Source organism: Anabrus simplex, chromosome 1 (genome assembly GCF_040414725.1).
Source record: "Anabrus simplex isolate iqAnaSimp1 chromosome 1, ASM4041472v1, whole genome shotgun sequence".
In the NCBI taxonomy this organism is placed as follows: Eukaryota; Metazoa; Arthropoda; class Insecta; order Orthoptera; family Tettigoniidae; genus Anabrus; species Anabrus simplex.
In genome coordinates, this window is record NC_090265.1 from 584080298 (window position 1) to 584096347 (window position 16050).

At 39.0% G+C, this 16050-nt stretch overlaps 1 protein-coding gene across 1 annotated transcript in view; it reads right to left on the bottom strand.

Moving 5' to 3' along the window:
• LOC136880826 (alpha-1A adrenergic receptor-like) overlaps window positions 1–16050 on the bottom strand; it is a 336774-nt gene that overhangs the window by 90115 nt on the left and 230609 nt on the right. The gene's annotated exons all lie outside the window — the stretch shown is intronic.

The following is a 16050-nucleotide window of genomic DNA, read 5'->3' on the forward strand; positions in this document are numbered from 1 at the left end:
GGTCGTGGAATTAATTAACGTTCATTCATTTGTGTGGTGTGGAAATGGGAAACCATTGAAAACTATCTTCAGGGCTGCCGATGGTGGATTTCAAGCCCATAATCTCCACGATGCATGGACACAGCTGCGTGACCCAAACCAGAGGGACAACTTGCTCGGTCCTGATAGGTGTAATAATTTATAATTTCGTGTGGCTATTTCTAACCGATTTCAGCCCTTGTAAGGCAAACCCTCCGATGATGGTGGGCGGCATCTGCCATATGTAGGTAACTGCGTGTTATTGTTGTGGAGGATAGTGTTGTGTGGTGTGTGATTTGCAGGGATGTTGGGGACGGGGCCGGGAATCGAACCGGGACCCTCCGAAACCGACGGCCAGTACGCTGACCATTCAGCCAACGAGTCAGACACCTGATAAGTTGACATCGGTGAATGTGGTACTTCGAACTTTTTTAAAGAGTAAAATATGACCGGGCGAGTTGGCCGTGCAGTTAACGGCGCGCAACTGTGAGCTTGCATCCGGGAGATAGTGGGTTCGAGCCCAGTCGGCAGCCATGAACATGGTTTTTCATGTTTTGCCATTTCCACACCAGGCAAATGGATGAATCTTAATTAAGTCCACGGCCGCTTCCTTTCCACCCTTAACCCCTTCCTGTCCCATTGTCGCCATAAGACCTACCTGTGTCGGTGCGACTCTAACGAAATGTAGACGGAAGTCAGAATCGTATTTACCGGACGAGTTGGCCGTGCGCTTAGGGACGCGCAGCTGTGAGCTCGCATCCGGGAGATAGTGGGTTCGAATCCCACTGTCGGCAGCCCTGAAGACGGTTTTCCGTGGTTTCCCATTTTCACACCAGGCAAATGCCGGGGCTGTACCTTAATTAAGACCACGGCCGCATCCTTCCCATTTCTATGCCTTTCCTGTCCCATCGTCGCCATAAAATCTCTCTACGTTGCTGCGACGTAAAACAAATAGAAAAAAAAAGAGAGGAATCGTGTTTCATCTTTATGTTCACCTTCATTTACATCAACAAATGAGAAATACGACTATCTACTTACACAGATGTAACACGTGCCATGAAGTAATAGCGGCTGCATTGTTCTTAAAGTGATAGAGCGTATCATGGTCACAACCATGTCGTGGATTATGGTACACTTATTTTTGCATCAGTGCACAAGAAACCATCACGAAAGTCTTTAGATGTGATTGTACAGTGATTTTTTTCTCATCGGTTGGCCTGCAGGCGTGCCCAGCTTATCTGCCCACCATTGACTCGTCACTTCCCATTACACAGCGCAGCGAGAGCACGGGAATGCCCGCACTTCGCAGTTCAGGTCCGTGTTAGAACGTGTATCAAGTGTTGATCTCTCTCCAGATGTTTTCGAGTTATGAAATGTTACTTCGGGGTTTAATTCTGTGTAATCATGTGTACACAGTAGATGAAAGGGTATTTACAGTATGTATGATAATTATGTGAAAAACAGAGTATTTCAGGGAAGTCCTTAGGTGATTTATAACACAATTCCCAGGTGTACGTCCTCCACATAGGGAGACCGTGCGGAAACTCGTAAGCAAATCGTGAGGAACTGCTTCTTTACTAGATAAGAATCGAAGTGTTATAAAACGTAAATGAAGTCGCAGAAAGATTAGAACAAACACCTACCAAAGCCCTTCGACAACTTGGAGAAGAAGCCGGGGTTTCGGAGAGCTACGAAAATGTTGAAATTGAAACCATACAAGAAATGTGTGGATGCAGGAGGAGAACATTTCCAGCATCTCCTGTCATAAGGCGCGAGCGTATTTTATGAATTCTTAATCACTAATTTTCTCAATAACATTTTCTTAATTCACATTATAATAATTTTAATTGTTATCTCACGGATAAAGTGAGCGAAGTAGTGTCCTTGCTGCAGATGAGAGAAACTCACGCTACTAAAACAGGGAGAAAAGTACTGTTGGATGAGAAGGATTACTTCACAGATTGCAGTGTCATTCGTTGGTTTAAATCTTTAGCTATTACATCGGCGTGCCTTTGCTGGCAGGACCTAGTGTTTACAGTGCACTATGTCTTCTGATATGGGCTAGAGCAATATTGTTACTTTCATTGATGTGTCTTAGCTTTATCCTTGGCTTTGACAAGATGAAAGTGACTGAGGTATGAGTGATGCTAGTAATGCCATTCCTTATGCAGCCAGTCCCTGCTATGAATGGTGTGAAAATGTTGCTCATAGGGTCAGTTGGTGCATGCATTTCAGTGTGCTTGGCAGACTGATATGTAATAGCAACTTCTGGCTCGGTGAGGAAAGCAACGGGAAACTACCTCACTCCTCATTTCCCTAGTACGCCTCCTCAGTGATGCCTAGGCCATTTATGACAGCTGATGGCGGAGCTGTTGAGGATCCAACCAGCCTTCAGGCTGAGGACTAAACATACATTACATCGTCAAGACTGTATGGTCTGACACCATGGTACGCCGGTTCGAATACCACTGGTGGAAAAATTTCACCGTCAGAATGTTGGCCGTTATTGAAATACGAGTCGAGTTCGTTGCTCTGTTCGTGCATCGGGTAGTTCCCGTGATAGATCTGCAGAGAGACATTCCGTTGACCCTTCTTTGCACTGAACACCACCAGGGAAGATTTGTAAGATCAAGTTCAAGCGTAGCAAGATTGCCTAAGAAACTTTGGCCAACACCTGAATCTGCAGAAAACCGAATATCTACAAGTTAACGGCGTTTTTTTTTCCCAAAGTACTGTTGGGTACTTTGGATCCTGTCTGCAGAATAATTGTTGCATTGACAAAGAAGTAAGGACAAGGATCAGTACGATGGAGGGAGGTCGTAGGAGTTCCGCTGTACCATGGAAATGCTGTTTTAAAGATTGACTTGGGACATTCGGCCACTGGTCAGAGAAATAACAGTATATAGCTGAGAAGTAGGGAGAATTTCGCATAACTTCGGACTAGGAACTGTACCGTACTATAAATTTGAAAATCGTCCTAATTCTGTTTCGGCTTTATTCAGCTTTATCGTACTTCACGTTACTGCAACGTGTTTTCATAGAAACATATCAGTTTAACGTGCAGTATTCAACGTGTGAATAGAGACATGCAACATTGTATACATTTCTAAGCGAGAAACGGGTACAAATGCTAGATTATTATTATTATTATTATTATTATTATTATTATTATTATTATTATTATTATTATTATTATTATTATTAAAACCAGATGGCTGTAGTTACCGTATGAAGGCATATTTTTAAAATTTGTTGCCATCTGCCTACCTGCTCATCAATTTCAACTTTCCATTTTGCTCAAGGCATACTAATCTCTCTTCGGCGTCTATGGCTAAGATTTTATGGATTTTGTCGAGTAAATACCAATTGTGTCACCAGAGATCTTTCACATGCTGACATCGTATTACACTGAATGTCGGATTTTGTCGAGTAAATACCAATTGTGTCACCAGAGATCTTTCACATGCTGACATAGTATTACACTGAATGTCGAAGTGGTGACTATTTTCCCGCTTTCAAAAATCCGGCTACCTCTGCCGGAATTGAACTCACGATCTTGCGATTGAGAGGCTGGCACTCTACCACTGATCCACGGAAAGAGTTGCTGGGCGATGATTATAATAATTTTTTTTCTAGTGGTTTTACGTCGCACCGACACAGATAGGTCTTATGGCGACGAGATAATAATAATAATAATAATAATAATAATAATAATAATAATAATAATAATAAAAATAATAACAATAATAATAATAATAATCAACTAATAAAATCGGATACGACAGACTACTTTAAGATTGGTGATTTGATTAACGAATTGATTTAAGTAGTCGAACTGACCTGGATTGGTAATCTGAGAGAGAAATCTTGTAATTTGAATTTGGAGACATGGTCATGGGGTCTCTAGTTTCAAATGCAATTGTACCACAAGGAGTTGACTTTTCAATTGGACGTCAACAGTTCTTTTTACATCATGTGGCTATGCGTCAAATCTTAGCAAAAATCGTCCAAAGGTTTTCATATTTAAAACTATCTTGGAAGCGGCATCTAGTCAATATAAATCAATATTTGGTACAGTTACGTAGTATGGTGTGCGTAACGCGATTATTCAGAAGAAAACTCATTCAGTGCAATATTTTACTTGTTTCCTCAAATTTAACTTAGCCGTACTGTATTTGTAGTTTACGGAGCGTTAGGGAAGAAGTTACAGAGAGATTTGAAAGGGGAAGAACTGCGGGTCAAAAATCTTAACATTTAAGTCAAGACTCTCCTTCAAAACGACATTCGGATAATGAATGTGATGTGTCGTCTTGAAGAATTCCATGTTCAGTGCTAACAAGATCGTGAATGCTTGTTTTGCTAGTGGCTTTACGTCGCACTGACACAGATAGGTCTTAAGGCGTCGATGGGATAAGTAAGGCCTAGTAGTTGGAAGGAAGTGGCCGTGGTCTTAATTAAGGTACAGCCCCATCATTTGCCTGGTCTAAAAATGAGAAACCACGGAAAACCATCTTCAGGGCTGCCGACAGTAGGATTAGAAGAACCTATCTCCCGGATGCAAGCTCACAGCCGCGCGCCTCTAACTTGCCCGGTAGATCATGAATGAGTCCGTTATACAATGCAATATGCATCAATAGGAAAATGCTAAGTAGAAGAAGAATAAGACTTGCATTTTACATACATTGTGATAAATGAATGTCCATTTTTAAAAAATTTGTAACTGTTCGGTTCTTCAGTCTACCGAAATAAATTTTGAATGAAAATCATAAACTATCTGGAAAATAAAACATATGGTAACAAAATTATATCTGCGAATTAAACAAGTTAATTAAATCATAACAACATGATTTGTTCTTGAAAGAACAACATCAGATTCAATCTTTTATTTTTTTATTTTTACATTTTATTTTACGTGGCACCGATGTAGATAGGTCTAATTAACGATTATGGAATGGGAAAAGCCTAAGAGTGGGAAGGAAGCGGCCGTGACCTTAATTAAAGTACAGCCCCAGCATTTGCCTGGTATGAAATTGGGAAACCATGAGAAACAATCTTCAGGACTGCTGACAGTGGGGTTCGAATCCACTATCTCCAGGATGCAAGCTCACAGCTGCGCGCAACTAAGCGCATGGCGAACTCACCCAGTCAGATTCTATCAAATCATACTCAAATAATAAGATACGTATAAACATTTATGTTTATTTCGGGTTTAATACTCAAAAACTTGCTTTAATGAAATGGGGAGGAGTGAGGACTTATTAAAACGATTTAAAAGGAAATAAAGGTAAATGATTATACTTTTCTAAATATTTAAGTGTTATTTGATAAAGTCTGATGGTGTTCTTACTAGTGTTATCCCTCAGTACAATTTTACAATGCATTATCTCCCTCGAACATCAGCGTTTACAGAGAGCTTTCCAGGTAGCCAATACGTAATCAATTGCATGCTCGGTGAACCGAGACATAACTATTGCCTAATGCAACACTGACAGAACTGAGACCAGAGAAGAAAACACAGCCTCGTAGAGGTAAACTACCATATACATCGGACATTGTTTGTTCTCAGGTTTATAAACGTCGTTTGATTACTTCCACGTCTGTAAAAAAAGCTAAATATAACCAATTAATGCAACTTCAAAGTTATGATTCCCGTCAGTGCCTTGTGGTAATATCTTGGGAAGAGAAATTTACTGATGATGCTTCTATGGGAGGGAGGGCTCGAATACATGCCGGTTGTATTTACAATCGTACATTTCCCCACAGTTTGTGTTAGTTCCCAAAGTAAATGAAGTAATTCCAGAATTCGGGAGAGCTGCCGTCATCTCCTAAAGGATAACTGATTAATCTCTTACTGCGAAAATACCTCTCAAGGAAGAGAGTACTACCGTGAAAAGTTGCGCTGCCTTTCGAATCAAGGGCCATATAACGATGAGATAGCTCATGAATCTGTGGGACATCTTTTTATTTTTGGTACCTGAAACTATTTCTTTTTAGTTTCAACTCAACATGTAAGTGTTAGCTTCTTCAGTCTGCCTAACCTAATTGTTAATAAATAAATTCATGAACTACCTGTAAAATAAAACGTATGGTAAAACAGAATTACATGTTTCGTTCTAGTAGCGCAGTGTATCACAGCATTAGTTCCACCCTGACCAAGAACTTGAAAGATTCCGGTATGGTTGTGCACGAAAAATTCACTGGTGACACCCCTTGAATAGAAACTACCGTCTTCGACGAAAAACATAAAGCTGGCATATATTCCACCCAACCGTCAGATTCGAGACTGATGGGATACAGCCCGTATAGCACAGTAGACAAACAGAAGAATCCAAATGATTGATTATGTCCCACTTCGTCGAATTCTGCAATGGACTCAGAACCAACAAATATTTCATCCTCGCAGTAGCCCTCACAGCACCAAAGAAATCAATCAAGGTATAGAGACATTCTTTACATTCATCTTCATACTAACGCGCTCTGTGTGACGCAAATCACAAATCATTCTTTTTTCAATTTAAATTTCATTTTCTTTATTCATAACCGTCGCAGATTATTAATTTATACATTCTTCGTAGTATTCTGGTTACTTCTGGTCCCATCTCACGTAATTTCAAGGCATATAAATATATATTTCAAAACATTCGTCAGAATGGCTGTCTGGTACAAATAAAAATGTTATTGTATCGTGACTATTGATTGGTTGTTGTTGCTGAAATCTATATCCCATCGAGCTGATATCTTGCTAACATGTCCGCCGTCTCATTTTCAAAAGTTCCACCATGAACATTTACCCTACTAAAACAAATATGCAAGCTGCTGTATAAAATAAAATTCCTAATCTTTGAGGCCAGTGGGTGTAGATTATATTTGTCTCTTATGATGGTTGTGGAAGACTGAGAACCAATGGATATTTGAGCACTATAATTCTTTTATAACTACCATCTTACTGCCTCCTTTAAAGCAAATAGTTCCGCTCGAAAAATGGTGATAGAAAGTGATAACCTGTATCCCTTATTCGAAATTCTGAATTATCAACGGTTAAAATCATCACCAGAAGGATACCTATGTAAGTGCCAATCAGAACGAACAGAAGCTAATTTAATTTTCTATTTCCCATTGCACAGTATCAAAAAGAACAATTTGTTACGCCACCTCAGTTACTGCATTGCAAATTTTTCCCCGCCAGCTTCTGATATATTTGTCAAAAGTTGTTGCACTTCAGCTTTTATCTGTTTCTTTTTTTAACTCATTGTAATATTCTCCGCAGTATTTTGCTCTCCTAGGAAATGTATTAACAATGTTTAATGTTGTATTGTCATGAACTGTAATCCAAAAATATAAAATAATAAATAATAATAGGTTGGCCGTTTTTGAACAACTTTTCTGGTTTATTTCATATTTCTAGCCCCAAGATTCATGTAACTTAGTTGTATGTGGCCCATTATTTTGTAGATCAATTTCCCTTTGGTGTAAACTGGATATTAAAGTACATTTCTTTTGTCTCTCTCTTTCCAGTCATTGACCGGATCAGGGATGTAAAGAATGAACCATATATAGGCTATTATTACAATGGGGTTACCACTCCCAAAGTGATTTATGAATGACTGATAAATTCTATGAAATTATAATGGAGAGAGTTGATGGAATGAAAGATGACAGGGAAAACCGGAGTACCCGGAGAAAAACCTGTCCCGCCTCCGCTTTGTCCAGCACAAATCTCACATGGAGGTGACCGAGATTTGAACCACGGTATCCATCGGTAAGAGGCCGACGCGCTGCCGTTTGAGCCACGGAGGCTGTTCTCTTTTTCTTAGTATAAGGTAAACTAGTTACCATCTTGTTAAAAATAAATGACAGTTTAATGCAATACCATTTATTATTATTATTATTATTTATTTATTTGAAGTATCAATAAGATGAAATGTTTACATAACTTACTGTATTTAACGACTATTTGCGTGTGTAGCTACAGTGAGGTATTTTTACAAGTGTTTGACCTCAGAGAGATCTTTTGATTATGTAAATGTAAACCAGGCAATTTATTGCGTGACAATGCAATTATATGTATAGATCTCGTCATCCTTTTGCTTTCCAGTATTTCAAAACCACTCATGATTAATTCAAACTGTTGGAAGCCATGGTCGATATTTAAAAATTTACTTCTCCACTCTTTTGTGAATCGACCATTGGCCATAACACGGGATATTCTCATAAGGTTGAATATAACGAGATGCCATGAATTTCAGTGGAAAACGCTCGGGAGTACACAGAATAATGGTTGGCAATTCAGCATATTGCTGCTCTATATTTTTCTGGTCAGAATCATAACAGTAAAAGTAAACATTAATGTAGAATAATATAAACATGCTGTACGTATTAAAATGGTATCCACTGGATTAGTATAAATAACAATATAATTATGAATAGCGTATTTTTATCATATATATTTTAGTACAAGTTAATTACGAACGTTCGTTCGATTCGCTCCTGACTGACCACGTTCCTGTATTGCACACTTTGTCCGCATTTCTGTTTTTTTTTTTTTTTTTTTTTTTTTTTTTTTTTTTTTTTTTTACGTCGCGCCGACACATATAGGTCTTATGGCGACGATGGGATAGGGAAGGGCTAGGAATGGGAAGGAAGCGGCCGTGGCCTTAATTAAGGTACAGCCCCAGCATTTGCCTGGTGTGAAAATGGGAAACCACGGAAAACCATTTTCAGGGCTGCCGACAGTGGGGTTCGAACCTACTATCACCCGAATACTGGATACTGGGCGCACTTAAGCGACTGCAGCTATCGAGCTCGGTCCGCATTTCTGTAGGCAGCATGAAACTCTTGCGAGCTGCTTTACGTCGCATCGACACAGATAGGTCGTATGGTGACGCTGGGAGAGGAAAGGGCTAGGAGTGGGAAGGCAGCGTCCGTGGCCTTAATTATGGTACAGCCCCAGCATTTTCCTGGTGTAAAAATAGGAAACCACGGAAAACCATCTTCACCACCTCCCGAATACTGGATACTGGCCGCACTTCAGCGACTGCAGCTATCGAGCTCGGAGCATGAAACTCTTGCCGTAAGTATATAGCGAGTGAGGTGCCCAGATTCAATACACTTTTTCATAGATACAACATCTAAATTACCTATCACAAAAATGTACATAGGTGTCGAATATGAGAACCAAATGTTTGAAAAGTAGAATATAATAATAATAGTGCTATTTCATTTACGTTCCATTAACTATTTTTACGGTTTTCGAAGTCGTCGAGGTGCCGGAATTTAGTCCCGTAGTAGTTCTTTTACGTGCCAGTAAATAAGTCGACACGAGGCTGACGTATTTGAGCACCTTTAAATACCACCGGACCAGGATCGAACCAGCCAAGTTGGGATCAGAAGGCTAGCGTCTCAACAGTCTGAGCCACTCAGCCCGGCAAAGATGTATGCTATCATTCTTGTATTCTTAAGGTACTGAGCATTCCTTGCATATAGAACTTGAAATAAATAAAAATAATAATATACTGTACATGTTTTGAAGTATAGACTAGTTTATTTTTATTTTTTAGAATTTTCTTTACGTCGCACCGACACAGATAAGTCTTATGGCGACGACGGGATAAAAAAGGGCTAGGAGTGGAAAGGAAGCGATTGTGACCTTAATTAAGTTTCAGCCCCAGCATTCGCCTGGTGTGAAAAAGGAGAAACCACGGAAAACTATCTTCAGGGCTGATGATAGTGGGGTTCGAACCTATTATCTCCCGAATGCAAGCTGATCCCCAAATCAGTAGTTCTAAAGGTAAAACTATCAGTAAAAAAGTTCTAATTTATATGATCTGCTCTACTGACAAAATACTTACGTAAATAAGTTCTAATAATTCTGTCAGGTTAATACCTAACATGTAAGTGTCTAATAGTTTTCTTATTGTATGTCTCCTCATTGGGGTAATCACATAAATATGATTGTAAATAAAGGGTACAGATCTCTGCACATGGTTATGAGAGTATTTAGGGGTTGTAGTAAGGATGTAAAGAAGAGAGCATATTTGTCTCTGGTGAGACCTCAACTTGGGTATGGTTCCAGGGTATGGGACCCTTACCAGGATTACTTGATTCAGGAACTGGAAAATATCCAAAGAAAAGCAGCTCGATTTGTTCTGGGCGATTTCCGACAAAAGAGAAGCGTTACAAAATGTTGCAAAGTTTGGGCTGGGAAGACTTGGTAGAAGGAGACCAGCTGCTCGTCTAAGTGGTATGTTCCGAGCTGTCAGTGGAGAGATGGCGTGGGAGGACATCAGTAGACGAATAAGTTTGGATGGTATCTCTAAAAGTAGGAAAGATCGCAATATGAAGATAAAATTGGAATTCAAGAGGACAAATTGGGGAAAATATTCGTTTATAGGGGAGTTAGAGATTGGAATAACCAAGGGAAATGTTCAATAAATTTCCAATTTCTTTGCAATCATTTAAGAAAAGGCTAGGAAAGCAACAGATAGGGAATCTGCCACCTGGGCGACTGCCTTAAATGCAGATCAGTAGTGATGGATTGATATTTACAATTAAACGAGATAAAAGTATGACTTATTAATGGATGGTCTGAAGAAATGATTATGCATTGTAAATATGACACTTTGTTGGCAAATGTTCTGAATCATCAATGCCATTAACAATGATTACTTAGCATCAATTCATCCTTTCTTTTTTCTGTACAAGTAAATTAATAAGCTTTAATTTCATTTTCCATTTCTTCGCAGTGCAACATTAGACTATAACTTAGAGATATTGAGTAATTCGGAGTTTATATTCGTTCTTTATATTGCTGGTAGTTGGATACCACAACTTCAAATGTTCAGACATTTTCCTTTTAGACCGTAAAATATTTTAGACAATATTTATTAGACATTTTTGCCTTCGACGTTTTCATTTTGGTTGGTAAACTTCTGGAGATTTTTATTGGATTTTTTCTTACCAGTCATTAATATATAAAACACCTTCCTCCAGCAGATGTACTGATTTGAAAGCGAAGAGGGAAGTAGAAAATTGTGGTTATGAACAAACTGTCGGATTTTGCAGGCCGTATACAATCTCACATTGTCTTGTCTGCAAATGTGTGAAGGAAAAGTTAAAAAATAGAACACACCATCGGATTCCAACACATCAGTGATGTAACTTAGTTTGGTCAATATACTGCGAGTGCGTCATAGGTGCAGGCGCCAGAATGGTATGGCAAAACATAATGCATGACTTGTCTGGTACCACGGTATCGCCAAACATCTATGTGACGATCATGGTCTTGCTTTTAGGGTAGGGGGGAGTGTGCATATGAGTTTAGCCCGATGAAGTTTGCTGTTGTCATCTTGAAAAACCGGGGTGTCAATAACGTACTCAGCATGCAGATGTTGACTGTAGGGCAACAACTCATCATCCAGAATGCTGGTTCATGTTAGTGGTCACCTCAATGAGCGGGCCCAATTGATGACAGGAAAAACACCAGCAAAACATCACAGACCTGACCTTGCACACATTCAGGATGAAATGCTTCATTTGGCCTTCAGTGCAATCGACGACGTGCGTCATTGGGATACAGGCAAGAACGTGATTCGTCAGGCGACATTACGTTCCGTCAATCAGCTATTGTCCAAGTTGGATGACGACGCGTAGCTTTGTGCGCCTGTGTGAGTAATGGCCGCTTGCGAGGTGACTGACTCCAAATATTCATTGCATGCAGTTACCGTCGCAATGATCTCTCGCTGACAGCTTGGGATAGACCTTCATTCACTGACTGCAGCAATTCCTGCCCGGTTTGGAAGCGATTTTGATTCACAAGCCGTGAAACGCGTCTCCGGTTCCTCTTAGTCAGGATCTTATTCCGATCACAATTCCGAGTTCGTGTTTCGTGGCTGCGTGTAGACACCGCTTGCAGACAAAGCACGACTGCCCCTTTTGGACCCTCTGTCACATCCTGACATCTACCCATGCTGACGCACACTGTCCATTTGAAACATCAGTGTCTCACTGATTATTACTAGATTATGCTCACGTAGAGGTAGTGCGCGTGCGGTTGAGCATGCAACTCGTTCGCTGCACCATCTGTTCAGACTTAACGATCCATCTGTGCGTGTGCACAAGGGTAAATAACGTTCTTGTTCGGTGAGCTAACATACTGAGAGAGTTTGCTGGGCAATTTTCGACACGTAGCTGTAAGCTTGCATTCAGCAGACGATTGGTTCTACCCCTTCTATCGGCAGCCTGAAGATTGTTTTCAATGGTTTCGAAACCTGAGACTGTTACTTAATTAAGACCACGGTCGTTTCCCTCGAAGATCTAGCCTTGCCTTATCCCGTCGTTGCCGCAAAATCTGTCCGTGTTGGTGTGACGTTAAACGAATAGTACAAAGAAATGTACACAAAAGTTTCAAACTACTCGTGTATTTTCTGGAAACATCCTGAATTTTTCGGAAAATTCTATAAAACTACCGAACCTGTACTTTGTAAATGAACAATTACAATCGTTATTTTTACATTGCAGGTAGATGAGCTGCTTTCTATGTTAAATCTTCCGTTGCAGATAATAAACTGGTGATCGTGAAGAACAATTTTAATTTCCCTCTAATCTCCTCAAATAGCTTCTCATTGTTGCTGAGGTAGGGACCATAGTCGCTGTACTGCTGATATATAATCAGTCTGAAACAGATGTTCTTAAGTACTTGCGAAATTCTATTAACTCTATCATTTGCTGGGTTAATATCCTGGCCTTCCAGATAGGAAATGAGCTTGTAACACGCTTCTTTGTGTATCGTATACTCAAGAGACCCATCTATTTCAAATACGCTTTGTAAAGCAGCGAAGCCGTTCAACAACAGACAGTGTTCTCTCATTGTGAACAAGCTCGGTTCCAGTATGATAATCTAGTGGGAGTTAACGTTAAAACATCCATATGATGGTGTTAATAACAATTGTATGCCGCTAACTACCATAAGACAGGATTTTCATATATATGATATTTAATCTGCCTGCATATTTTGATGTTTCACTCTACTCTCTCAACTAGCAGAGAAATCAAAACTATGCTGATCGACCTATTGCTGAATTTAATTAATTTTTCTAGTAAAAGCAAGCCTCGGACCTATAGGAGTAACGGAGTGCCACTCCCATTTGACAGGCGAAGGACTCCTTGGAAACAACTTGGCGAACGAAATGGAATTCGATGGGGAGCTATCAATATTAATGGGGCTTATGGAAGAAAGAAAGTAGAACTGGCTGAGTCAGCAAAGAGGATGCATCTGGATGTGCTAGGAGTAAGTGATATTCTTGTAAGGGAAGATAACGAGGAAGAGATAGGAGATTATAAAGTGTACTTGACGGGTGTTAGAAAGGGAAGGGCAGAGTCTGGGGTAGGGCTCTTTATCAGGAATACTATTGCACGCAACATAGTTTCTGTCAGGCACGTAAATGAGCGAATGATGTGGGTAGATTTGTCAGTTGGAGGAATTAGGACTAGAATTGTCTCCGTGTATTCACCATGAGAGGGTGCAGATGAGGATGAAGTTGACAAATTTTATGAAGCATTGAGTGACATCGTGGTCAATTTCAACAGGAAGGATATAATAGTGCTAATGAGTGATTTCAATGCGAGAGTTGGGAATAGAACTGAAGGATACGAAAGGGTGATTGGTAAATGTAGAGAAGATATTGCGCCGTTCCCGCGTCCAGATAAGGACGCACAAGATCCAGACTAGCTCTAATTGTAAATGGTACTCGCTGTTCAAAGTTATGGGCTATGAGTTCCGCTAGAGAAAGCGCGCCGGTTAATTCGTGGTAAATCCTAACTTACGTCGAAGGACGTCTCCTACACGCTATGAGTTAGATTCCACATATATCACCAGAGAAATCGCAAGTAAAAAATATAAATAAATACAGTCTTACAACTAATAACTATCTCAGAAAGACATTAAAAGAATTATGAGGTATCATAATACATCATTTATTGACCACTCAGTTCAGAGAATGAAGAAATGTTATCCTAATCCTTCATTAAATCATGTAGCACTGAGTAATGTACCTCGTCGTATTCATAAAATTCCTTTTATCTAGTCAAAATCGCTTGTAAATGAAGTTATCTCGATCTCTATCGATCTTTAATTTGAAGTACAGTAGTCTAGTGAAGTACAGTAGTGTCAAATTGAAATGAAAGAAAAGTTAAGTTCGTGAAATTAATAACAAGTAATAAAGTCCTAGGCCATGATTATATCAGTCCATTAAATTATTGGCCACATGAAATCATTTGATAATTACGTAAAATATTAAATAGCATTTGGAAAATCAGCTAAAAATTAGAGTATTAAATGATTAAAAAACATACTAAATGATAACTAAAACATTAGATGCATCTAACAAAGTAAAAATGAAAAGAAAATTACATCAATTACTTTGTGCATCATTTCAGATCGAGGTCGTCTATGAGAATGTAGAACGCAGTTTAAAATATTTGGTAAATATTTATTTAAGAGTTGGAATCACTTCCTCTTGAACGAAATTGCTCCATAAATTAACTCAAAAGTTCTGTCAGCTATTATTTAACTCATACTTGATTATCGAAAAACGTTATCCTGGGCTGTACTTAGCGTTTTGTGTCCATACACAACTGAAAATAACATGGAAAATCGTTCTCATCTTTCTTACAACATCAGATAGTTAACATAAGGTTTCTTGGTATACAAGCTTCTTGTTTCTTGGTGTTTTATCTCAGTATAAGCAAAGCTATCTCCGCTCTAAGTCGAAATTTATCTTAAAATAGCATAATCATACAACATATGTGGCAAATTCTAAGAAATTATCTTATTTCAAGGTTATCAATTACTTCAAGTGCGTATTTTAGCTAAAGTTGCATTAATGAACGTATCTTGCTATATTTCTACCAAAACATACCACAAGTAGAAAATCTATCTTGTCAGAAGACTCTATCTTCAACCAATATTCCTCATATGTGTAACTAAGTGTAACATATGTCAGAGCGTCTAAATAAAATCTGAAATTAGCTTATCGTGTGAGAAAGTTCTCTATAATCATTAGAAATATTTCAGTGAAGGCTAAATTATTGTCATCGCTCACATCATAGCTCGTTTGATGACCCTTAATATTTATAATAACACTGCTCTAATAGTGCTGAGATCGTATCCTAAGCTACCCCGAATACACTTTGGGTTAAAGTCATCGATTGAAAGTAGCACGATTTCAATATCTACCTCAGAATGCATAAATTGGAAACAACATCTCAAATAAGACTACTATGACCAACCTCTCGAAGAATAGTAAATATCACCATCCTATATCATTACTCTTGTTCATCAACCATCATTCCATACTTTACGTAAAAAACATTTCATTACACAATAAACACATTATTTCATTAATCTCGACGTATGTGTATTACAATCTCCTCATATTACAAAATTATTCCTACTGTCATAGTGTCAAAAACGTATCATTATTCAGAGATGTACTATTTCATATCTTTACCGTAAACATTTCCTATATACGATCTATCATATTAGCCTGGTAAAATTACCACACATGTGTAATTAACTTCTATTTCACACTCTGTGCACTTCACTGACAACGAGCGAAATACGAATTACCTTCCCTCACATCGCATTGACAACATTACGAACGGTTGTCACTGGCTGACTACGCCTACATGTCGACTTGACACTAAGGGTAGAAGAATACCTACATCCTGTAACCTCACTTTCATAACCACTTACGCACATATTCACACTGTCATAAATTATGACAACACATAGCCAAAAAATATATATATATTCTTACTTAAATTACGACTTATAGAGGACTTAACTTTACTTAAGGAGTCCTGCTGCCGTCTCGCATCTGATCGTTGGAGATGCGGACATCGCTCCATGGTTCTCTCTTAAGCATCTGGGTACATATTTGTTCCTCTCAGCTGATTCCTGGTCATCCTGGACTGTCAACATCGCATCGCGCTGCCATCATCCGAGTAGTATCGCCTTTTCCTTTTACAGCATCA